The 26,037-nt window shown below is 37.0% G+C and overlaps 1 protein-coding gene across 5 annotated transcripts in view; it reads right to left on the reverse strand.

Annotated features, from left to right (window-relative positions):
- ect (ectodermal) overlaps positions 1 to 25,696 on the reverse strand; it is a 122,752-nt gene extending 97,056 nt beyond the window's left edge. For 3 of the 5 annotated variants that reach the window (XM_067788465.1, XM_067788464.1, XM_067788460.1), the window contains exon 1: positions 25,379 to 25,696. The gene's annotated coding sequence lies outside the window, so the exon portion shown is untranslated. Of the gene's footprint in view, positions 1 to 24,979; positions 25,105 to 25,378 lie in introns of those variants that run through there. The other 2 variants (XM_067788463.1, XM_067788461.1) reach the window with 2 other exon arrangements.
- Positions 25,697 to 26,037: the final 341 nt, after the last annotated feature.

A 26,037-nucleotide genomic window follows, 5' to 3' on the forward strand; every position in this document is an offset into this window, starting at 1 on the left:
GTCCTAACAAAGGTTGGTATGGTGCATCAACAACCGTGAATTCTAAAATCTTTATCTCATTTCGGCACATAACTACACATTGAATTACACCTTTGTAGTCCAACTCAGTTCCACTGTAACTCCGTGGTGGCAAACCACCATCGTATAGCAACGTATCTTTCATGTATTTTTTAAAATACTTGTAAGGCAAAATATTGACGTCAGCACCGGTGTCTAACCTAAAATTTATAAGGCAGTCATTGACTCTAACTTTCTCATACCATCTTTTCCGACCCGCAATTACGTCTTCAATATTGTGCAAAACAATATCATCGCCACTTCCTCTTTTTTCATCACTTTCGTTTATTTCGTGGACTCGTGAAATATAACAAGCAACACTAAAATGATTTAAACGACCGCAGTTGTTGCATTTTTTGCCGAATGCTGGGCATTTGCCAAACTCATGAACACCTTTACAAAATTTACAATTAGAGCTTTGTCTTGAATTAGCCTTAACTCGTACATTTTCTCTGTTCATACTTTTTGTGTTTTCCATATAATTGCGTGTACTGCTATTTTGCGAAATTTGTTTTTGTTTGCGTATTGCATTTACTGTTGATAGTTTGATCTGTTGTTGCATTTCGTCTGCATATTTGTCCACAAGCTCAGCAGCACGCGCGATTTCGATGGTTTTATGCAAAGTAAAATTTTCTGCTTCCAAAAGCTTTTTCTGCAGCTTTTGGCTATTTGTACCAATAACAATGTTGTCTCGAATCATTCTATCCGTATCAGTATATCCACAATTTTTTACCCTTTTACGCAAATCAAGCAAATAAGATTCAAATGGCTCCCTTTCTTCCTGTTTTCTGGAATTGAATCAAAAAGCTTCGTATACCTCATTTTTTTGGGTGTGCAATAATTTTCCACAGCTGCAAAAACTGCGTCATAATTTTTCTTCTGCGCCTCAGAGAGTCCAAAAGTGTTAAATATTTCAATTGTCTCTGGGCCGCAGGCGTTGAGGAATATTCCAACTTTCTGCTGTTCTTTTCTTTCCTCGAAATCAATGGCAATGACATATATGTCGAAATTTTGCTTGAAAACTCTCCATTGCTCGGAAACATTTCCTTCAAATTTTAGCTGATCAGGACGTCTCACGTCCAGATTGCTATAGGCGTTGCTATTATTTGCCATTACAAAGTCCTCACTTTCGCTGTCCGTGTTTAGTTCGCTTGCTTCTTGCTTCAATTCAGTCCCACTACGTGTTTTCATTCCTTATTCGGCTGTGCCATATGTTATTTATTACGAGAGCAGTAAAAGACTGTTTATTTAATATAGATTCAAGTGACAGCAATGTCGTATTCATGTACATAAGTATACTTATTTTATAATGTAAGTAGCTGTAACATATGTGAAGGGGGATGCCATACTTGTACGAATATATAGTATATAACACTAATCTTGGCAAAAGCCTACCGGTATGCCAAATTTCAGGCAAATTGAACCGTGAATAGAATTCATTTGGATAGATTGGTCTCTGGTCCAATTCCCGGATCGAATTTTTCTCTCCCCGTACGTCAAGAAATATTCTAAAGAAAGAATTAGCGAAATCGGTCCAACCGTTTTCGAGTTTTATACTAACGCCCCGATTCTAGTGTGGTAACAACATTCTTCACCACGGTAACGAAATTATGTGGCAACTTTTACACCCTTTTGGTATTCTACCCGCGAAAGTAGCCGGATAATTTTTTACCCACAAAAGTAAGTGGTTACATCGAAATAACCACACAACAGCTGTTGTTTAGAAAAAGGCAGAACTGAAAAATAAAGAATTGTAAGCGCAAATAAGTAAAGATAATAGTAAAAAAGTGTTGCCTCTTACTATACATATTTGTTTACATTATGTACTTTCACAGAATATATTACAATATACCTACATATGTAGAAACTTATCATGCATAATATGCATATACACATCGTCCCGTTTATTCGTTTACCTTCGTATCTACAAGTGAGACATTTTCGGTAAAGCGAACACGCTTGCCACACCATGTTTTCATTTGGGACCAAAATTCATCGAAAAAAGGACCAAATTTTTGTTTTATTTTATTAGTATAAAATACAAAATTTTAGGATTTTTCCATATAAAATTTTACTAAACATAGTGAAGACTTTCCTTTAATTCAAGCTGAACAAACAAATATATATGCATGCAACCAAAAATGGTACTATATTTTGACATAGGATAAGTCTATGTCATTCATCAACCAAACGTTGTGAACCTAGTTTTGGTCACAAAGCTCTTGGTTCTATCATTATGTTGTTGATTGTAATGAAATAAAATGTATAGTGCAGCTAGGTTTTAGTAAGAAACGGTTCAAAATTTGCGTTCTGTTGTTGCCGAACTATGTATGTGGAAAACTCCCCTACAAGAATACTGACTATCATGTGACTATCATCTGATTGTCAGCAATGTCAAGCTAACGATCAGCGCCTCATAAAAACTTTCTATCACAAACTTAAGGGGACTTGCGCAAATGTGATGTAAACAACTGTGTACGTGAGTTTTTGTCTCCTTCTTATACACCAACATGGCCTACTGATTAAGTATATAGCCGTACTGCTCACTCTCATTCCTTTTCCTGGATCAGTGCTGACACTCTAACTATCAAATGGTGTCATAAATGATAGTTTACTTTTACGTGTTTCTTATTTGTTTAAAATAAATAGTTTTATAAGAATTCGAGTTCAGAATGTTCAAATTAAATTCAGAAAATAACAAAACAACAGAAGAGCGCTTTCCTCATGCGGAAACACATTTAAAAATTAATCACCACTAACCGCTATTATTTTTCGCGTATCAATTTTGAGTGCGCCCCCCACATTCCGACAGCTTTTGATATTTTTTAATATTATTTTAGATCTTTTTTTTTCTTTTAGCATGGAGCTCTCTTTTTCATTTTTTAAACTTATATTTTATATGGTTTTCGTCGGTTGAAAATGGCGGAATTTAAAAAATAACAAAACAACCGTGATAATCATTTGATTGTCATATGACAGTCAGTAGTGACAACATGATTAAATCGGATAAACTGTTCTCGCATACATAAAATTCCGTTGAGAATTATGTATCTGTCTCACATACATAATGGTATCTGCTGTATGTTCTATTGTTCTGTACCAGGTGTCCGAAGCTTTCCCAGTTCGAGTGCTTTTTCATGATTATAGACTGTCGTTGGGTACATGCGGACATGCGTGAGCGAACAAAGGAACGTACATAAATTTGAGTATCAATGTTTACGTCATCGCAGGATCAGCATTGTCAATTACAAGTGTGAGTGAATTAGTAAAACTATCAGCGTTTCTTGTAGGGTAGGCAATTTTGTTAGTGCTATTTTTATAGATGCTTACTTTTTTCCTTAACGTTTAAACTTCATACCAGAGCCTAGATTCAGTAAGTGTGAGTTTTGATCCCAGGCCTTAGTGGTTCCGCTAGCTCCTACGGGAATAATTTTATACAAAACATTTCTTCCGAAATCAAATCTCTTTTGCATTTGCTTCCTTCTGTCTTCGAGTTTAAATATTTCTTGTGCCAAGATACTTAGTTTTCAATTACCTTGCGTGGCTTAACACCGCAATAGTCTTGGAATTCCTTCAACTCATTGAGCTGGGAGAGAAAGATTTAAATATCAACGTGCCAAACGAGAAGTAATGCATAGAATTTCTTTGTATAATTTTTGAAAGTGTTAGATCACGCCAGAGTGCTCGCTATAAGCTATGCTAGGCGAGAAGCAATTTTTATTTTCATGTATTTTACATATTGTTGTATAACCGATCAAAATATCTAGCCGTTATTAATATTATTTGTTAACGACAAGTGTTTGCCAACAATTTTCTTTTTAATGCCTGGCATAAATTATATCCTAGGTGAATGTTATTGTTCTGGTACATTTTATTGACTGAGCAATTTTTTATGGTGAGAATTCCATTGAAGTAAATTCAAAATTATATGGGGGCTAACGAAAGTGTGGCGAATTTTTGGGGCAATATTGTAAATTTTTACCTGAGTGAAAAAGAGAGAAAAGTACCAATCGTGGCTACTGCCTAAAACGGACCAAAATTGAAGAAAAGGGACCAGCGAACCAAATGGGGTTGGAAGCGACCATTTTTGGTCCAACTGGACCAAAGTGTCAGCCGTGAAAGCGAAGAAAACTTCCTTTCACAGACACTGGTGAGTTTTTCGGTGATCACAGCGTTACCATTTGGGCCAGAATCGCGGATAAAAGAACTGGTAACGATATTCGGTTACATAACGTTCTGGGTACTATTTTACCGGTAACGCTCAGAATCGGGGCGTTAGCAACACATTCAGCGACCCATGAGAGCTAAAGTTGGGTATAAAATGTTCACTTTCGCCCGAACTTGGGCATTCTTATTTGTTTAATTTTATTTTCAATTTGTTAATTTGTATACTTTGGTTTTTTAAGGCATTGTTAATGCATGTTAAATTTCTATCATTTGCCTATTTAACGTAAAATGTACATATCATATTCCCAGAAATTAACATTCTGAATTTTTCAGTTATTTAATATTTAGGAATTGAAAAATACCGTATGTCTATACAAATCGACAAGCTCTGTAGTATATGTAAATTATATCCCATACAGTTGATTATTAAAATTTTATGAGCTTTTCGCATTTCATCGTCACTTTGAAGTAGATTTAGGCATAGCTCAATACGATCCTGTCTTTATTTGTTCTGTATTAACTTTCCTTCTTTGAACATTAAGGTGTGATATATTTCAAAAAGATATATTGGCATAAAAAATAAGTAGGGCAATTAAGAATAGAACAAGGAGTGCAATTAACAATGGAATGCTCGAGTGAAAACAATAAATTCCATATATCTTATAAAAACCGCGCACTTAGGGAACAACGTACATTTGAAGTGAAGTGTGTGAAAGGTCCACCTTTCGTCCTCCTTCCAACGTTTCGTCCCTTCGGAAGAAATCAAAAACGCGAATCAAGTTGCATAGCCATCCTTCAAGCAGGAAGGGCGTGAAAAGAAGCGTCGGGTTGTATTTTTTTCAAAGATCGTTGGCAAATCCTACAGCGTTACTCTCACAAAGTTAGTCATATCTCTAAAGAGAGAAAACTAGAGGATCACGATGGGCATACTAAATGAACACTGCCTGCTGACGTCACATGCTTATAAGTTAGGTCTCGTCAGGAACACCAGATTTTGGAAGTGCAAGCTGCAAGAAGCAACGTTTCTGTATGTTGTCTATTCGTGTAATGCACCCGCAAGGTCAAGACTCCAGCTATTAGGTCCCAGAAAATTTTTAGGGCAAGAGAACAAAATGTTTCTATGACATAAGTCCTTGTACCTAATTGGGTTTTTTCCGTTTGGTCGTCAAACGGATTCTCGTAACAAAATGGAGACATTCAGTCTATGTGGGGTCCTTATTGACAGGCCAGTTCAATCTATTCTAAGCTAGTTGAAGTCGAAAACTGTTGTGCCGTACTAACCGTGAAATGCTGCCTTAACCCTTTGCTTGAGTCTTGCCTACTTTCCCTATCAGACACAGGCGTACGTGTACATACATACATACTTATATACGTATTGTTGGCTATAAAATGCAATTTAAGTAAAGTACTTAATTTTGCGGTAATCTTTACAATGATGCTGCACGAAGCTGTCAATGCATTTCTAGACCGCATACAAGTCAAGTCAAGTAAGCTTGAAGTAGCTGTTTACAAACAAAAGAGCAAAGAAAGTCGCGCTACTCATAACACATAAAAAGTATGAATGTTTTTTAACCACATATGCTGTAACATACATATATTCGAGCAGAGAAAACCAGTTAGATTTGTTTATATGTATTTATATATGAATATGGCATATGTAAGTACATAAGTAAGTGGCAATGGAAGTAATTGTAAAGCAACGTTTTCGCATGCACACACATATTTTTATAGTTTTGTAAAAAGAAAACAGTATATGTTCGCGCTATGCCTAAAATTATTATAGCCAGCTGTGGGCATGTAGGCAGGTCACCACACTCTAGCGTAAGGTGGGGACAATGTACATACGTAGTAGAGATGACATGAGCGAAATCATACAGCACTTCACCTACATATAAATTTAAGTCACTGATCATATACACATGCCAGGGTACGAACATATGTATACACTGCTCTTTTGTTGGAAATAAAGAGCCAAAGAGTGTTGGCAAAAGCCAAACACTTGGTTTGGCACTCAGGTATCAGTTGATATTTGTTTCCTTATAGGATTTTCTTGAGTGTAACATCGTTGTTCATTATTTGGTAAGACTGACATGAAATAAGGAAGTGCAGGGATAAAAAAATATTAAATAGTTGCAGTAATATAAAATTGAATGATACAATATACCTAATATAAAATAAAATAAATTAAAATAAAATAAAATAAAATATAATAAAATAAAGTAAAAGAAAATAAAATAATATAAAATAAAGTAAAATAAAATAAAATAAAATAAAATGAAATAAAATAAAATAAAGTAAAATAAAATAAATTAAAATAAAATAAAATAAAATAAAATAAAACAAAATTAAATAAAATAAAATAAAGTAAAATGAAATAAAATAAAATAAAATAAAGTAAAATAAATTAAAATAAAAAAAAAAATATAATAAAGTAAAGTAAAAGAAAATAAAATAATATAAAATAAAATAAAGTAAAGTAAAATAAAATAAATTAAAATAAAATAAAATAAAACAAATTAAAATAAATTAAAATAAAATAAAATAAAATAAAATAAAAGAAAGTAAAATAAAATAAAATAAAGTAAAATAAAATAAAATAAAACAAAATAAAATACAATAAATTAATTAAAATAAAATAAAATAAAATGAAATAAAATAAAACAAAATAAAATAAAATAAAATAAAATAAAATAAAATAAAATAAAATAAAATAAAATGAAATAAAATAAAATAAAATAAAACAAAATAAAATAATTTTAAAATAAAAAAACAAAATAAAATAAAATAAAACAAAATAAAATAAAATATAGTAAAGTAAAGTTAAATAAAATAAAATAAAATATAATATAATAAAGTAAAGTTAAAAAAATAAAATAAAATAAAATAAAATAAAATAAAATAAAATAAAATAAACTAAAATAAAGTAAAATAAAAGAAATAAATTAAAATAAAATAAAATAAAATAAACCAATAAAGTAAAATAAAAGAAATAAATTAAAATAAAATAAAATAAACCAAAATAAAATAAAATAAAATCAAATAAAATAAATAAAACAAAGTAAGAAGATTATGACAAGCTGACAACAAATCGATAACAAGCTGATAACAAATCGAAAAGTAGACGAATCATTTCGGTAAGAATATTAAACCGATAACTTGCTGATATCAGTTATTACCGATGAGAAGTCAACGACGGCTTTCTCAAAAAGCCCGAAACTACATTTTTTTGGTAAAGTTACACCTGTTGCGGTTTAAATTCAACCCCGGTGCGCGCTCTAAGTAACTAGAAAAAAGTTTGTTTCAGTTTTACACAGCGAACTTCATGACGACTGGGTGCTCACGCCTCTTTTATACCTCAATAAGCCATGAGGAGCTTGTGTACAAAAATCAGCTATTTTTGATGTCGATAACCGGGGCCACCTACAGCTCCCAACACAGTGAATATCACACTCTGCTACTGCTTGCATCCACTTGGGACTCTATACATTTTTTTGTGGCGGATGCAAAGAAATTCCGGAAGTACCAAGCAGCTATTACCTAGGTACGCGGAGGAGGGCTACAAATCGCCCCAGCTTATCGCATGGTTTCCCAAAATGTAATCCTTTTGAAAAGGTATTTATTACACCCAGTAGGCAGAAATTTTGCTGTCGTACAGGCGCAAAAAGAGTCTAATCGACGTTGGCAATAGCAATGGAGCTGTAGTGCCGCAGGCTAGTGGACGACGAAACTGATTCCCAAGCCGGGGATATGGTTAAAACGTCCACATGCATTGGTAGAGTTCTACCTGACACAGCTTTCTCCATAGAATAGGCAAGTTTGAAAATCCAAGCTGCCTATATTGTGGGCTCATAAACGATAACTTCGGACAGCAATGGAGAAGTGTGGAAGTAACACCAGGCAATATATTCCCAGACAGTGTCATCCTTAAGATTACCTGCAGAAGTGACAGATGGGATATGGTCAACAGACACTTCCTCATGAGCAAGGGCAAGAAAGTTTCTTAGCCCAATAACACAAGAGTAGCTAAGGATTCAGTTATTGTGCTTCCGTAACTATAGTTAAACAAAACGCGGTCCCAGGTGCGGGAGGTTAGGTTAAAGTGTGAAGCCCATTAAGAGAAGAAGGGGTTCTCATGTGTGTTGAGACTCTCTGCAACAGAATGTAACACCGAGGCGTGGCAACCCGGTTAGTGCATAAAGCATTTTCTCATTCCACGTAATAAAACAAATATCAAGAAGTATTCCTGAACCGATTTCATCCATTTTATAAAAAGTTATGTATTGAATTGGGTTAAGATACCTATATCGTCAGTCCCATGGTAGACTAATATTCTTCAATTATTCGCGTGGAAAAGAAGCACAGTTCGTTGCTCACGTGGTATACTAGCACGTTTCATTTGTTCGCGTGCAAGATTAACACCTTGCACTTGTTTCACGCGAATACGAGTCATGCTAGTCTTCCAAGGGAATGTGTGAAACGTGCTTATTTTCCATGTGACCGATGATGTACGTTATATTCCTAGATAGAATTGGACATCTAGTTGACAACCGCAAAAGTTAAAACTAATACCATAGCCATCCAGACGCACAACTTATCGCTCTTAGTCGGAGCATAGGGCGAAGACAAATGCTCTCCAGCAACTTCTGTCAGTCGCTAAACGTCTTATTTCATTCCAGGTGGCGGTGCAAGAGCCCACATTGAAAATCGTACGCATCCAAGTTTGTCGAGGATGTCCCCTGTGCCGGCTTCCTTGTGGGTTCCACTGAAGGGTCATTTTGGCAAGGTTGTCATCTTCTCTGCGGAGAGTGTGACCGATCCAACCCCACTTACGTTTTTTAATTTCAATGTAGATTGGGGGGTTGTTCGTGACAGTAGATCGGCGTTGCTGATTATTCTTGGCCAGAAGATACGGCAGACTATTCTTAGACTCTTTTTTATAAACGTTTGCAGTCGTCGGTTAATGCGGTCAGAGGCAAGCCAGGTTTCGGATCCGTATAACAGAACTGATGATGTACAATTTTACCAAATTTTTCAAAACGGGGTGCCTTTTTTTCAATACCACAAATTTGTGCTTGCACAACTGAGTATAAAATTGAACTTGAATACATATAAAATACAAACGTACATATTCCTTTTATATGCACTTAGATTTACACAAACAAACTGAATTTGGGTCAATTACAAGCTTATATAAGGAATTTAAACTGTAAGAAAAACAAACCATTTGCACAAATTGAATATTTTTTTGAGCCGAGTACAAGATGCGGAGCTATAAGTCTTCTTATTTCGTTTGTAGAGTGAAATTGGGATATCTTTTTATCTCAGCTCCAGCTTAGTGCAATGCGATGCTTTTCAAAAAAACACAGAAAATTTAGAGAAAAGTATAAATCTGACATTCGCAAAAAGTTTTCAAGAAAGCCAAAAAGCATGTCCAAATTGCTCTAAAAACTGAACTAAATGCTTATGGCTGCTACGTGTAAACAAGTGAGATTTGATGCGAAAAATAAACGGAAACTATTTAAATCGCTTATGTGTGCGCACATGTGGATATGCTGTGGAATTCACAATGAGGACAATGACTGACTTTGCGAGCATACGGGGCATATACGCGATTTTTTATTTCACAATCGCTCATTTTTCTAACATTCACACAGAGTGTGATCAGCAATTAAGAATGCTATATAATCAATTCAGATATTTGGATTGTAGGTGGCTAGAAATTAGCAGAACATCACTTTCATACAATTAACTATCCATGAAGAGTAATCGCGAATAAAATTTTAAGCGACAATAATATTATATTAGCATCACTATGCCATGCATTATGTCAGTAAATAATCACAAAAAAAAAAAAAGTAAGGACGGGACTGTCTTCGGCTGTGCTGAAGACTTCATACCTTTCATGAATGAGGCTGGACAATAATCTTATCTCTTTCGTAATCTCCAAATAATGGGATGTATAAGATAAGAGATATATAGTGAACAGATGTACATACCTAAACGATTTTTAAGATAAATATAAAATAAAAAATGGCAAAAAACCCCCTTATCTGAACGATCGGTTGTATGGGATATACATTATATATAGCTCCGGTCAAAGTGATTTTTTCAGGAAATCTTCTATGATATATTAGAACAAATATCCCCAAGTTTAACGTTTTTATATTGGCAATTAAGGGAGAAATTGCCAAAAATCTTTCTATCTGAACGATCGGTTGTATGGGATATATACTATATATAGCTCCGATCAAAGTGATTTTTTCAGGAAATCTTCTATGATATATTAAAATATATATCACCGAGTTTCATGTTTATACTTTCTAAATTGCGGCAGGAATGACCAAAATCGTCTTATCTGAACGATCGTTGTATGGGAGATATATGTTATAGTGGTCCGATCCTACCGGATCCGACAAATGTCTAATATAATACAAAATAATAGACAAATTTTATTGAGATATCTCAAAATTTGAGGGACTAGTTTGCGTTCAAACAGACAGACGGACGGACAGAAGGACGGACATACGGACATGGCTATTTCAACTCAGTTCGTCGCCCTGATCAATTCGGTATACTTAATGGTGAATCTATCTTCTATATTTCTCAACGTTGCAAACATCGGACCAAGGTAATATACCATTTCTTGTTCATGAAAGGTATAAAAAAACATTTAAGCAAGCCACACTGGAACAAACCAATCATGCACATCAATCATAATTATCAGAAATAAATAGAACTCGTTACAATTGCTGCCAGAGCAGGAATTGTTGAATAAATTCCGAAGATTTCGAGGACAACAAGGACATGGCCAAGTTAAGTGATTTGAAGATCGAGCAGCTCAAAAGGAGTTGGAGAACCGTGGATTGAATACAACCGACAATAAATTCGAACTTAAAGCACGGCTACGAGGAGTTATGAATTCGGATGGAATTAATATTGGATAGTACGTCTTTCATCTTGATAGCGACGAGACATCAACAAGCATGGAGGAGAAAAACGAAACACCACAGACAATGGCGGACACAGACTTTAGTATGCAATATCTACACAAACGTCCACAGTGTCTTTGCATATGGAAGAGCAGAAGACATATATGGCATCCCAACTGGAATCGCAGGAAAACCGTATAACGTCGCAAATGTCATCTCAACTGGTATCGCAGTAGACTCGTATAACATCCAAGATTGAAGCACAAGAAGCACGAATATCCGAAATTTCGGCACAAATTTCAGCACAAATATCATCGCAGATCGCTGCACAACTAGAAGAGGAAGAAGAACGTATTTCTTCGAAGATAGAGGCGTAGGATACAAAAATTTTACAACTCAAGGAAAAAATCAATGCCGAGATTGAAACATTGAGAGGTCGTATAAAAGAGTTGCACCTAAATCGCCCACCAGTCTCAGCGAGCAATCCAAAGGTGAAAATACCATCATTTGACGGTTGTGTTCTTTCCAGGTATTTAAGCTTGGTCAGAAGACGTCAGAAGTGAACAACTTGAATGCAGATGGTAAAGTTACTGCACTGTTCGCGGCATTGAAAGGGCCTGTAGCTGAAATCTTACAGACTATACCAGAGTACAAACGGAACAGTTATAAAGAATTGATGGCCGCTATCGAGAGACGTTATGGAAGCGAGCATAGAAATCAGGTATAACAAATTGAGTTGCAAAACCGTTATCAAAAAGCGAATGAGACTTTTCAGGACCTCGCAAATGCAGACGCACCCGTGCAATACACCGATAGGATTAAAATTTTGAGCTTTATAAATAGAATAAGGGAGCGCAAGATTGCGTACGGTCATTGGGGAGTACAACCAAGTACAGGGAGAAGTGTTATATGAGGTCGTAATTGGGAAGGTCTCGGTTTTACACAAATTCGTTGTGGCAGAGATTGTTGATGAAGTCATATTGGGAGTGGACTTCTAAGTTGACCATGGTATTAGGATCGACATGCAAAGTAGGATTATGCGGTATAAGAACAAGTATATGCCACTTAACTTCAGTTTTGAGAAATGGTTCAACAGTAAGCGAGTGCTGGTGGAGGAGATTCGAACTAAAACGAAGGAAAGAATGCAAGGGTGGTGTCAAGCTAGAGCGCACTGCTGTTATGAAACGTCAAAACGATACTGATTATACAAAGCCAATCCGTCAAGCTCAAGCCCCATGAAGTAGTTCATTGACCAAACAACCGAGTGTGAGGGAACGAACCAGGATAAAGAGTAGTAAGATGGGACACAATTACGACAAGAGCAACAGTTCGGAAGGTTTCTTGGAGGGAGATTTGGTAGTGCTATACAACCCTAACCGGCGGAAAGGTGTTCCATCAAAATTTCAATGTAACTGGGAAGGCCCGTACAAATTTGCGAAGCAGATCTACCGCATACAAACAATTGGGAAACTACGAAAGAGAAAAGAGAGAGAGTCTAGCAGCTGTTGGATCGAGAGATAAACAAGTCACGATAAAGAATGCCGCATTGCAACCGTAAGGAAAAACGCTGTGTACAGGACTACGATAAAACCGGATGCAACAAGAAGATTGTAAAAGATGAAAACGAAATGAAATCGGAAACGATACGCCTTAACAGAAAGAAAAAAGAAGAGTCAGTTGGTCGTGAGTGCGGAAACCTTGAGCTGCTAGCCAACAGAAATGATGCTCACAAGTTTTACTGAAAAATCGGCGACAGACGGAAGGTTTTCAGTCCGAGGCAAATTTCTGGAAGAACAAAAGCTGCAAGCTTTCATTCGACATCCAGAGAGTACTTAGATTATGGCGTTACACTTCTTTGCTCTCCTATATGGAGACAACGATGTTCGGCCTAGGCATGATGACCCCAATACCGCAATCGATGATCATGGAATTAATATCCTCCACCCGATGATGAGGAATTCAGAATGTAAGTAAACAGATTTAAAAACAGCAAAGCCGTGGGCGCTGATGGATTTCCAATAGAGCTATTCAAATACGGCTGCGAGCTGTTGATAGAACGCATGCATCAACTTCTATACAAAATATGGTCGAACCAGTAAATTCCCATCAATAAGAACATAAGTAATATACCAAAACGGGATTGGAACATGTTTCATGTATCCCGACCCATGGAGAGGGGCCAGCACTACATCCTTCAAATTAATAAGGAATCAGAGGAAGGGTTTACACTCACAACGGATAATTACGAGAACATAGGCGCAGCGGTGGAGGTTTTTAAGCGTACAATCAGCTCAATGGTTCCGCCAATCTAAACAATAACCACAATATACTAAAAGCAGTGGAAGTAGAACCTGGAAGAAGCGCAAAATGAGGCTGGTATAGTTCTTCTAAGTGGACAAGTAGTTAAATGAGTAGAGAAGGTAGAATCAGACCTCCAAAACCTGAAATCAGCAGAAAATCTATTATTAGCGCAGCGCTGTAGAATTTAGAGATACAAAGAGCTCAGTGGCGATACGTGCCTTAGAGATAAACTTCCAATACAGTCAAGTGGCGTTGAGAGTGCTATTCTTGGCTTTTGAGCGAGGTTGGTTTGATGTAGCGCTAATAAAAAAGCCATGGCTCTTATTTTGAGAAAAGATTTCTTGACTGAGTCGCCGTGGATTTAGCGTTTATTAATGAAAAACGGAAAGTGGGTTAGAGCTGCATCCATAGTGGGAAACACTTCGTATATGCTATCTTACTTCAGCTTTCAAGACCTCGAAATAGAGAGGAAAAAAACCCGTATCTTATGCTAGTATCCTGTTACATGGCCCGTAACGTGGAGGCCCCACCAGAGAAGTTCCAAAGGCTAATGAATCAAAAAGGGCTTAGAGGATGGCTTGCCTTAAGCGTGGATGCAAATGCGCATCACAGCGTAGAGCGAGGGGACGATATCGTAAATAATCAAGGGATTTTGGCTTGTATGAAATAGATCTACCTACCATTATGTGAATGTGTATGTATGACCCAGTACACGTCCACGTAAATATACCTTTTAAAAGCGCACTCAAAAACCGTACCTACCAACCAAAGCTTTTATGTATAAGTAAATGAAAGTTATTTTCTTCTTCAAATATTTATAGGGCCAAACCAGACTCACTTTCTTTCATTAACCGTATGTGATTTGTATGTCTTTTGATACCAGATCAGGTTCAACGAGTGTACCGGAAGATGGCAAACAATTAAATTAACCCAATTCGTTTTCGAATTTTATTATATGCAGGAAACAGTAAAAACAACAACAACTACAATAAATTAAACCACAAAAAACAAGTGAAAGATATGCATTCAAGTGTAAATTGGGTCAACAGTGTCTACTAACAACAACAATGCAGATGCAGGCGTTGTCCAATGACGATGAAAGCGAGACAACACCGGCGTCTACTTATTGACTTGCTTGTCGACACTAAAGCTGGCACTGGCACACGTCGCGCATGCTCAGCACGCTAAAGAGGTATGGAATGTACTTTTTCACATACCTGCAGACATTCGTATAAACTTACGTAGATATGTACATGCATATGCATTTAGCAATTGTTGGTGTGCCATCATTGTGGACTTCCACTTGGACTTGAATGCCAATATTTTTTGTATTGAGCATTTCTTTTGGGCATTGAACCAGTTCGATCACACCCAATTCGTCACACTTTCTTTTTATTTTACATTAGCATACATACGTATGTATATGCATACACACGTACTGCATACATACGTGAATAAACGTGTAGGCTCTTCGTATACGCAGTACATCTGTGAATATATACATGCGGGAATTTCTTTTCGTTCAGTAGTTATTTATGAGGTGATGTATGAAAGTTTGTGTGTGTGTGTGTATGTTTGTTTACTTGTGTTTTTTTTTTTTTTTTAGTTTTATGAACTTGTTCGAAAGTGGCTGCAACAATGAGTACAGGTAAATATCCCAGATATGTAAATATGTACACAAAGGCTAGAGCGCGGTTATTTATCCTCTGCTTTTTGGGTATATAAAATTTTCATTTCGTTTCAGGCAGAGTTTTCAGAAGTAATTTATTGCACTGAAAGCATATTTCATTATTGTTACGCTTCGATATTAGCATTTGTGGCTTATTGAATATTGGCCTCGCAAAAAGTAACTTTATAGTGCTTTAAAAATCGCACTGAATTTTTGAAGTTATTTTGAAATTATTTATGGTTAGTTGGTTGTCGTTCTACCGACCGGCGTGTCCGGGCCCAAGTAGCACTGCGGGCGCCATTTTGACACACTTTCTCCTGGGACCATTTAATTGACATGTATATGTAATTATTGTACAATGAGCTTGTTTTACTCGAACCATTTTGCTAGTTTTATTTGGAAACCAGCATAAACATAAACAAAAACATTAGCTCTGAAATCCAGGGTAGAATTATTCTAGCTAATAAATGCTACTTTGGACTTGGTAGGCGAAAACTAAAGTCCTCTCTAGGCAAACGATAATTTTGCTTTAAAAGTCAATAATCGTACCCGTGTCTCTATGTGGTCCAGAAGCACGGATCATGACATGACGCAGCTCTAGGAGTGTTCAAGAGAAAAACTCTTTGACAGATTTACGAACCTCTACGCGATGGTGATGGCGTTTGCCGAAGAGAATTTTATGATGAGCTGTACGAGCCTTACGCAGACGTCGACAAAGTCCTAGAAATTAAAACACAGCGGCTACGCTGGCTAAGTCATGTTATAAGAATGAAGGATCATGATCCGGCTAAGAAAGTGTTTTTATTGGAAGAGGCTTATGGAAGTAGAGAAAGAGGGCGGCCTCCAATCCATTGGAAAGACCAAGTGGAAAACGATTATGGATGGCCATGACCGTTTAAACGATTGAGCGCCAATAAATTAAGTGAGTAATTTTATTAGTTTATTTTCTCATTTGCATACCTCTCTTAGATCGGACAGCATGAAACCTCCTAGAGTTTGGTACCTGATATTTGTTATGGCTAGACATTCGCAAGAAAACTGGGTAACCATTTCCTTACAACCTTCTCATAGAGATGCCCTGCATATGTCGTTGAAGGTGGTTCCCATTTTATCTACGTGTGTGTCAAATAAGTAGTTTCCTGTTATTGTGGTTGTCATACTAAATATTATTTTAATAAACAATTTTAGTAAATGCTCTAATTTTTTTACGATGTAGTATAGCTAAACTCTTTTGATGATACTACATTAGTCCGTATAATACCAATTTTGAATAGCGGTTTTCTTAATACGGGTGAAAATGTTATTTTTATACTCAGTTGAGCAGAGCTCACAGAGTATATTAAGTTTGATTGGATAACGGTTGGTTGTACATATATAAAGGAATCGAGATAGATATAGACTTCCATATATCAAAATAATCAGGATCGAAAAAAAATTTGATTGAGCCATGTCCGTCCGTCCGTCCGTCCGTCCGTCCGTCCGTCCGTCCGTCCGTCCGTCCGTCCGTCCGTCCGTCCGTTAACACGATAACTTGAGTAAATTTTGAGGTTTCTTGATGAAATTTGGTATGTAGGTTCCTGAGCACTCATCTCAGCTCGCTATTTAAAATGAACGATATCGGACTATAACCACGCCCACTTTTTCGATATCGAAAATTTCGAAAAACCGAAAAAGTGCGATAATTCATTACAAAAGACAGATAAAGCAACGAAACTTCGTAGATGGGTTGAAGTTATGACGCAGAATAGAAAATTAGTAAGATTTTGGACAATGGGCGTGGCACAGCCCACTTTTACAAGAAGGTAATTTAAAAGTTTTGCAAGCTGTAATTTGGCAGCCGTTGAAGATATCACGATGAAATTTGCCAGGAACGTTACTACTATTACTCTATATGTGCTAAATAAAAATTAGCAAAATTGGATGAAGAACACGCCCACTTTTTAAAAAAAAATTTTTTAAAATTCAAATTTTAACAAAAAATTTAATATCTTTACTGTATATAAGTAAATTAAGTCAAAATTCAACTCCAGTAATAATATGATGCAACAAAATACAAAAATAAAAGAAAATTTCAAAATGGGCGTGGCTCCGCCCATTTTCATTTAGTTTGTCTAGAATACTTTTATTGCCATAAGTCGAACAAAAATTTACCAATCCTTCTCAAATTTGGTAGGAGCATAGATTCTATGACGGTAACTGTTCTCTGTGAAAATGGGTGAAATCGGTGGAAGCCACGCCCAGTTTTTATACACAGTCCACCGTCTGTCCTTCCGCTCGGCCGTTAACGCAATAACTTGAGCAAACTCCGATATATATTTACTAAACTTAGCCCACGTACTTACCTGAACTCACTTTTTCTTGGTATAAAAAATGGGCGAAATCTGACCATAACCACGCCCACTTTATCGATATCGAAAATTACGAAAAATGAAAAAAATGCCATAATTCTATACCAAATACGAAAAAAGGGATGAAACATGGTAACTGGATTGGTTTATTGACGCAAAATATAACTTTGGAAAAAAATTTGTAAAATGGGTGTGACACCTACCATATTAAGTAGAAGAAAATGAAAAAGTTCTACAAGGCGAAATCAACAGCCCTTGGAATCTCGGCAGGAATACTGTTAGTGGTATTGCATATATAAATAAATTAGCAGTACCCGACAGATGATTTTCTGGATCACCTGGTCCACATTTTGGTCGATATCGCGAGAACGCCTTCACATATACATCTAAGGGCCACTCGCTTTTAAAACCCTCATTAATACCTTTAATTGGATATCCATATCGTACAAAAACATACCAGAGTCACCCCTGTCCCACCCTAATGGCGATATCTCGAAAAGGCGTCCACCTATAGACCTAATGCCCACTCCCTCTTAAAATGCTCAGTAACACCTTTCGTTTGATACCCATATCGTACAAACATTCTAGAGTCACCCCTGGCCCACCCTAATGGCGGTATCTCGAAAAGGCGTCCACCTATAGACCTAGTGTCCACTCCCTCTTAAAATGCTCAGTAACACCTTTCGTTTGATACCCATATCGTACAAACATTCTAGAGTCACCCCTGGCCCACCCTAATGGCGATATCTCGAAAAGGCGTTCACCTATAGATCTAATGCCCACTCCCTCTTAAAATGCTCAGTAACACCTTTCGTTTGATACCCATATCGTACAAATATTCTAGAGTCACACCTGGCCCACCCTAATGGCGATATTTCGAAAAGGCGTCCACCTATAGAACTAAGGATTACTCCCTTTTAAAATACTCATAACCACCTTTCATTTGATACCCTTATCGTACAAACACATTCTAGAGTCACCCTGGCCCACCCTAATGGCGATATCTCGAAAAGGCTTCCACCTATAGACCTAATGTCCACTCCCTCTTAAAATGCTCAGTAACACCTTTCGTTTGATACCCATATCGTACAAACATTCTAGAGTCACCCCTGGCCCACCCTAATGGCGATATCTCGAAAAGGCGTCCACCTATAGACCTAATGTCCACTCCCTCTTAAAATGTTCAGTAACACCTTTCGTTTGATACCCATATCGAACAAACATTCTAGAGTCACCCCTGTCCCACCCTAATGGCGATATCTCGAAAAGGCGTCCACCTATAGACCTAATGCCCACTACCTCTTAAAATGCTCAGTAACACCTTTCGTTTGATATCCATACCGTACAAACATTCTAGAGTCACCCTTGGTCCACCTTTATGGCGATATCTCGAAAAGGCGTCCACCTATAGAACTAAGGATTACTCCCTTTTAAAATACTCATTACCACCTTTCATTTGATACCCATATCGTACAAACACATTCTAGAGTCACCCTGGCCCACCCTAATGGCGATATCTCGAAAAGGCGTCCACCTATAGACCTAATGCCCACTCCCTCTTAAAATGCTCAGTAACATCTTTCGTTTGATACCCATATCGTACAAACATTCTAGAGTCACCCTTGGTCCACCTTTATGGCGATATCTCGAAAAGGCGTCCACCTATAGAACTAAGGATTACTCCCTTTTAAAATACTCCTTACCACCTTTCATTTGATACCCATATCGTACAAACACATTCTAGAGTCACCCCTGGCCCACCCTAATGGCGATATCTCGAAAAGGCGTCCACCTATAAGCCTAATGCCCACTCCCTCTTAAAATGCTCAGTAACACCTTTAGTTTGATACCCATATCGTACAAACATTCTAGAGTCACCCCTGGCCCACCCTAATGGCGATATCTCGAAAGGGCGTCCACCTATAGACCTAATGCCCACTCCCTCTTAAAATGCTCAGTAACACCTTTCGTTTGATGCACATATCGTACAAACACATTCTAGAGTCACCCCTGGCCCACCCTAATGACGATATCTCGAAAAGGCATCCACCTATAGACCTCATGCCCACTCCCTCTTAAAATGCTCAGTAACACCTTTCGTTTGATACCCATACCGTACAAACATTCTAGAGTCACCCCTGGCCCACCCTAATGGCGATATCTCGAAAAGGCGTCCACCTATAGACCTAATGCCCACTCCCTCTTAAAATGCTCAGTAACACCTTTCATTTGATTCCCATATCGTACAAACACATTCTGGATACACCCCTGGTCCACCTTTATGGCGATATCTCGAAACGGCGTCCACCTATGGAACTAAGGATCACTCCTTTTCAAAATACTCATTAACAGCTTTCATTTGATACCCATATCGTACAAACATATTCTAGAGTCACCCCTGGTCCACCTTTATGGCGATTTCTCGAAAAGGTGTTCACCTATAGAACTAAAGCCCATTCCCTTTTAAAATACTCATTACCACCTTTCATTTGATACCCATATCGTACAAACACATTATAGAATCACCCCTGGTCCACCTTAATGGGGACATCTCGAAAAGGCTTCCACCGATAGACCTAAGGCCCACTCCCTCTTAAAATGCTCAGTAACACCTTTCGTTTGATACCCATATCGTACAAACACATTCTAGAGTCACCCTGGCCCACCCTAATGGCGATATCTCGAAAAGGCGTCCACCTATAGACCTAATGCCCACTCCCTCTTAAAATGCTCAGTAACACCTTTCGTTTGATACCCATACCGTACAAACATTCTAGAGTCACCCCTGGCCCACCCTAATGGCGATATCTCGAAAAGGCGTCCACCTATAGACCTAATGCCCACTCCCTCTTAAAATGCTCAGTAACACCTTTCATTTGATTCCCAAACACATTCTGGATACACCCCTGGTCCACCTTTATGGCGATATCTCGAAACGGCGTCCACCTATGGAACTAAGGATCACTCCTTTTCAAAATACTCATTAACAGCTTTCATTTGATACCCATATCGTACAAACAAATTCTAGAGTCAGCCCTGGTCCACCTTTATAGCGATATCCCTAAATGGCGTTCATCCATAGAACTATGGCCTACTCTCTCTTAAAATACTCTTTAATACCTTTCATTTGATACACATGTTATACAACCACATTCCTGGGTTACCCCAGATTGATTTTCCTTATTTTGTCTCCATAGCTCTCAACTGAGTATGTTATGTTCGGTTACATCCGAACTTAGCCTTCCTTACTTGTTTATTGATGTAATTAGTCGATGTACCGCAACTTCTGCAGTGATGTCTAACGATGCACTGGTCTCTGCCTGTACATCAGCTTTTTCATTGCCGTCTATATTGATGTGACCTGGTATCCATGTGAGAGAAATGTTGAAGATTTGTTGAATTGCACAAATCTTGTTACAGTTTCGACGGTCTTGGAGGACTTACGTGATGAATCCAACGCCATAAGCGCTGCTTGGCTGTCTGAGCATATGCATTCCTCTGGACAGTTTTAAAGAGTTCTCTGGTAGCTCTGTTTGAAAGACGGAATGAACACCAAGGTAATATCCTGCTTTCATACCATGTCAACTGACCAATGCGTTCTCGGGGGTAGTTTTCTTCGGATACCGCTGTGGCCAAAATGTTTCTTGTTCCAGCATCCAGATTTCTTGAGTATGATGGCAGAGCTAGTAGCTGTGAAGTGTATGTGAAGTTACATTAGCAGCTGGTTAAGGATAGCATTTAACGCATCTGCGAAACATGACCCAAGTGCTTCTGCTACCCCAAGTGCTCCTGCTACCTCTTCAGCATTTTTTGGCTGCGTAGAAATATTTGACTTGGAATATTTATGAGCATATGCCAAAATTTAGTATGTGAAATTTGTAACTAGGAGGTGTTGGGGTTTACACTACACAGTGACTAGAGGACAGAAAAAAAGTGGGCTAAATCCCTTCGTCGCCGAGCTCGTATCATTATTGAAATTATGGTTGTTATAGGAGTATGGAGTGAAGATGAAATTGAAATTGCCACTGTTACTATTGTACAATCGGAAAGGAGAGGAAGAAGACCTTTGCAATCACCAAACAAATTGTTCCATACTTTGGGGATTATTGCTGTAAAATGTTCCTGCGTGGGTAAAATATTAATATCGGTTACAAGCTGTGGAGTCTGTATTTGGTTTTTGGCTACCAATATAGTTGTATGCCAATATGTATCTTCACGGTTCGGACACTAATACTAATAAACTATTTTGACAGCTGTTTTACGACCTACTTATAAATGTATCTATTATTTGAGAAACAACTCTTTACAACGCACGACGTATGCGGGAGAATCTTATTGAAGGTGCACAACTCAAAATTGGAAGGCAATCGGAAATGATAAACAATGACTTCTAAGTTGATAACAGCTACAAGATAATAAGATTTTGGTTTGTCATTGGGAGAAGAACGGTGGAGTATTACTTGCCAAAAACTTTGACGAAACCATGGTAATATTGCTATAAAAAGCTGGTATAAAGGATTGAAGAATTTCCGTTCAACCTATTTATTGCCTTAAGATTGCCGCTTCTTTTATAATAACCTCTGCTGACGAGAGCTCAGGAAACGCTGAATATTAGTTCAAAAGAATACTAATACAAAAAAAAAAAAAAAATAACAAAAAATGAAAGTTCATGGAGAATATCTTATTGTGAAAATAATAAAAAATGTGATGCAAATTGAGTCACTATCCCAGTTCTTCTACATACAAGAGGTGTAACATAACACCACACGAAGATTATTAATATTTTTTCCTACCATTTAAAAAATTAAATTGCAAAATATTATCTTCTTTGAAAATTACGCTTTGAGATTTTAATGTTTTAAACATTAGAGGTGGTATAGCAGTTTTGTTGTTGTAGTTTTTCTAAAATTTTCTTATCTTAATATATACAAAACACGTGTCACAACATTTTTGGGCGCGATGGACTCCTAAACTACTCAACCGATTTTGAATATGTTTTGCACCCCGTGTGTACTAGGACTAACTTGAGAGATAGGATAGGTTACATCTCAGTTTATAGTCGCAATATTATTTTATTGCAATTTTTTTTATTTGTTTATGCGTAATAATAAAATGTTACGTATACGCAGTGGCACTCATATTTTCAGGTGGTGCGGATATACTTCCGAGTACTTCCGTACTTCCGGTTCTGAGGGGGCCCGCGATTTAAAGGTACTATGACATTTTTTTTAATTCAGGATAGTCTTTAGTTGTGTAGAGGGTAATTTTCATACCCCTGGGTGACTAGGGTCTCGAGATAAAGGCCAAAACGTGGGCCAGTGAATGCCTAGACAGTGTTTATACAATATGGATATCAAATGAAAGCTGTTGATGAGTGCTTTAGTACAGAGTAATATATTATCCAGAGACGGACTGGGACTGGGATTAGGACTAGGACTGGGACTGAGACTCGGAGTGGGACTGGGACTGGGACTGGAATAAAATACATACCACCCTCTGGGACAGGCAATAAGGGATGCAGAAGAATGAGAAGAAATTGAGAGAAAAGAAAAGAGAGAAAGAGAAGGAGATTGAGAAAGATATAGGCTGAGACGAAGTTGGAGATAAATGAAGCGAAAAAGACGGAGGGAGGAGTGAATAAAAGGATTAGGAAAAAGTGAGGAGGGGGAGGGCAGAGTCAGGCGGAAAAAGCTTATTAAAATGTATGCAGATAGGCCAAATTTAGGGCAGGACAACGTCTGTCGGGTCTTCTAGTTATACATATAAAGGGAATTCAGAATTTTGTACATTTGAAGTTGGAAACATCGATATAGCAAATGTAAGCCACGGATCGTGAGCAGCTTTTTCCATTTTAAATTTTTTCTTTGCACTTTTTGTTTTGTTTTGACAGTTGATGATTTGCTATTTAATATTGAAAAACGAAGATACGGTTGTTGATGTTGCGTTTTTGCAATGCCATAGCAAATGTATAGCCGTGTATTCTGTTAGTGTACTGTGAAATATGTGCTACGAAAGTTTGCAATGCAATGATGCTAGACCATTTGCACAAAATATTGAATTGTGTATATTTCATATATCATCTTCCAAATTTATATGTTGACAAAATACATGTTTCACAATTTTCGCCAAAAAAGGCGAAATAAATTGGGTATATATGTTACGTTTTTACGTATAACATGGTACGGGAGCGTGTCCTTATTCTGTATTACAAAATTCTGGGTGACAAAATTCTGTAAATTGCAAAACAATTCTGCTTGAACAAAATTCTGCTTTTTTATAATTCTGCTTTTTAAAATTCTGCTTTTTCAAAATTCTGCTTTTTCAAAATTCTGCATGTTTAATTCTGGAAGTCAAAATTCCGGTATCATGGCATGGCGTAGCCGGTGTTGGATGGGCTAAGGGTTATTTTATTAAAGTGCGGCCGAAGGCCGCCTACGCAGAAGGGTATACTACGCAGAAGGACATCACCGTGGCGGTAGCCACGGTTATACCACACACCCGGACTTGGCATGGCGGTGCCCAGGGTTATTTTTTATAAGCCCGGCCGAAGGCCGCCTATACAGAAAGGTGTTCTACCCAGAATTACTGTGCATGGCGCGCTTTTTCAAAATAATTACATGACCTCTTTAACAGTGTTAACATTATATTTTAATACAGAATTTTGTAACGCAGAATTTTAAGAAAGCAGAATTTTAAAAAGCAGAATTTTAAGAAAGCAGAATTTTGTTTTTAGAATTTTGTACATACAGAATTTCGACACCAACCCCATGGTACATAAATGAAATTTTTTATGTCCCACTTGTAAAAAGGGTCAAATATCAAATTTTAGTGAAATCAGTAGACATTTACATAGCTTATAGGAAGGCACACAATGTATGAGAGTGTGAGACACTTAATTACGTTTTTCAAGAACAAAGCAAAAAATTAGCACAGATCTTTACGATTTGCGATGTCATGAAATCAGTGTGGGTATAAAACTGGACCTATTCTTCCTATTGAGCTGTTCTACGCAAAAAGGTTGCAACCAACTCCTCAATGCCTCCTCCAAAGATACTGGGTTCACGGCCCGGACAAAACAACATCAAAATATTAGAAACAAGTTTTTTTCAATTAAAAGAATATTTTTTAAGCGGCGTCGCCCCTCGGCAGGATTAGGCAAGCACTCCGAATGTATGCCATGAAAAGCTCTCAGTGAAAACTCATGAGCTGTGCAAGTGCCGTTCGGAGTCGGAATAAAACAAGTAGGTCCCGTCCCGTCAGTTTGTGGGAAACATTATAAAGGAGCCGACGCAAATTGTAAGAGAAGCTCGGCCAAAAATCTCTTCGGAGGCTATCGCGGCTTAAATTTTTTGTTCTTTTTTTTTTTTTTTGTTTTTTTGAATTGGAGCTGCTTATGTATATCATACCCCATACGTTTTTTTTTAATTAAGTACGCAATTATATGAACGTCGTTTTTCACTAAAATAAAGTTCGCCGTATTAATTACGAGCAATACGTTTACTAATTACCTTATTTTAATTTTCTATGTAAATATCACTGTTTATTAATTGGCCTAGCTCGCTTTAATTTATAGTTTAAAGCAGCCTTTTCACAAAAAAAAAAAAAAAACAAAAAAAAATAAAAAAATAAAAATACGTATGTATCACTACTTTATTTTCAAAATTGTTAAGAGTTAACACTGAACTTTAGGCCAAGTGCAGTACGACTGATATTGGAAAAAGTTTTCTCTTGCAGTTTTTACAGTTTTTTGTGGCTATTGTGGCCAAAAAAGCTCATTCAGCACACACTTTATTGCTTATTGTATGAGTTTCCTTTGTATGTAGTTATGTTTGTTTGTGTGTATTTGTGTTAACGTATTGATAGGTATAAGTAATTTAACTTTCTTGATTTTCATTGCTGCTCTTTACCTTTCTTCAGGAACTGGTTACGACAATAACTATATTTTATGCGATGTAGAAATCAACAACAACAATAACACGTAGGTTAAATTGTGTATTTCTAGTTAGGTACTTAAATAAAAGCTTCTTCAATTTGCTTGTGTGCTTTTACTTATTTTTTTTTTTTTCTAGTTTGTCTTATTGCTTATTCGTTTTATACACTTATCCAAATGGCAATTTCAGGCTTTTTTCGTTTTGGTTTTGCTTTTGGTTGAATATTTAATTTGTTGTTAACACGACGCGCATGCGCACAACTATTCAACGCGAGCTTAAGTTTACAACTGATCGCTGTTAGTCATTTGATTAACCATCATACCACGCTCATTGCTATCGCTTCAACGCTGCCAAGGTGTTGATTTTCTCCACATCTTTCAATTTGTTTCACACCTTTCTTCCGTCTACCGTCGATTTGCTATATTTGTACGCCGGTAATGACTTTAAACTTTGATATGTTTAAAGTAAACTTGGCTTTGTTGCTTGACGAAGCATAAGCAACAATTTACAGTTAATTGCATGTTTTGGTAACAGCATTTCGAAGAAAAATGGGGCTTGCACTTGTGGGTCTAATTATTGTTGCAGTTATATGGGAATAACTAAAATATTTTCTTAAAAGAAAAAATGGTTTGCCC

Source organism: Eurosta solidaginis, chromosome 5 (genome assembly GCF_040869045.1).
Source record: "Eurosta solidaginis isolate ZX-2024a chromosome 5, ASM4086904v1, whole genome shotgun sequence".
Lineage (NCBI taxonomy): Eukaryota > Metazoa > Arthropoda > Insecta > Diptera > Tephritidae > Eurosta > Eurosta solidaginis.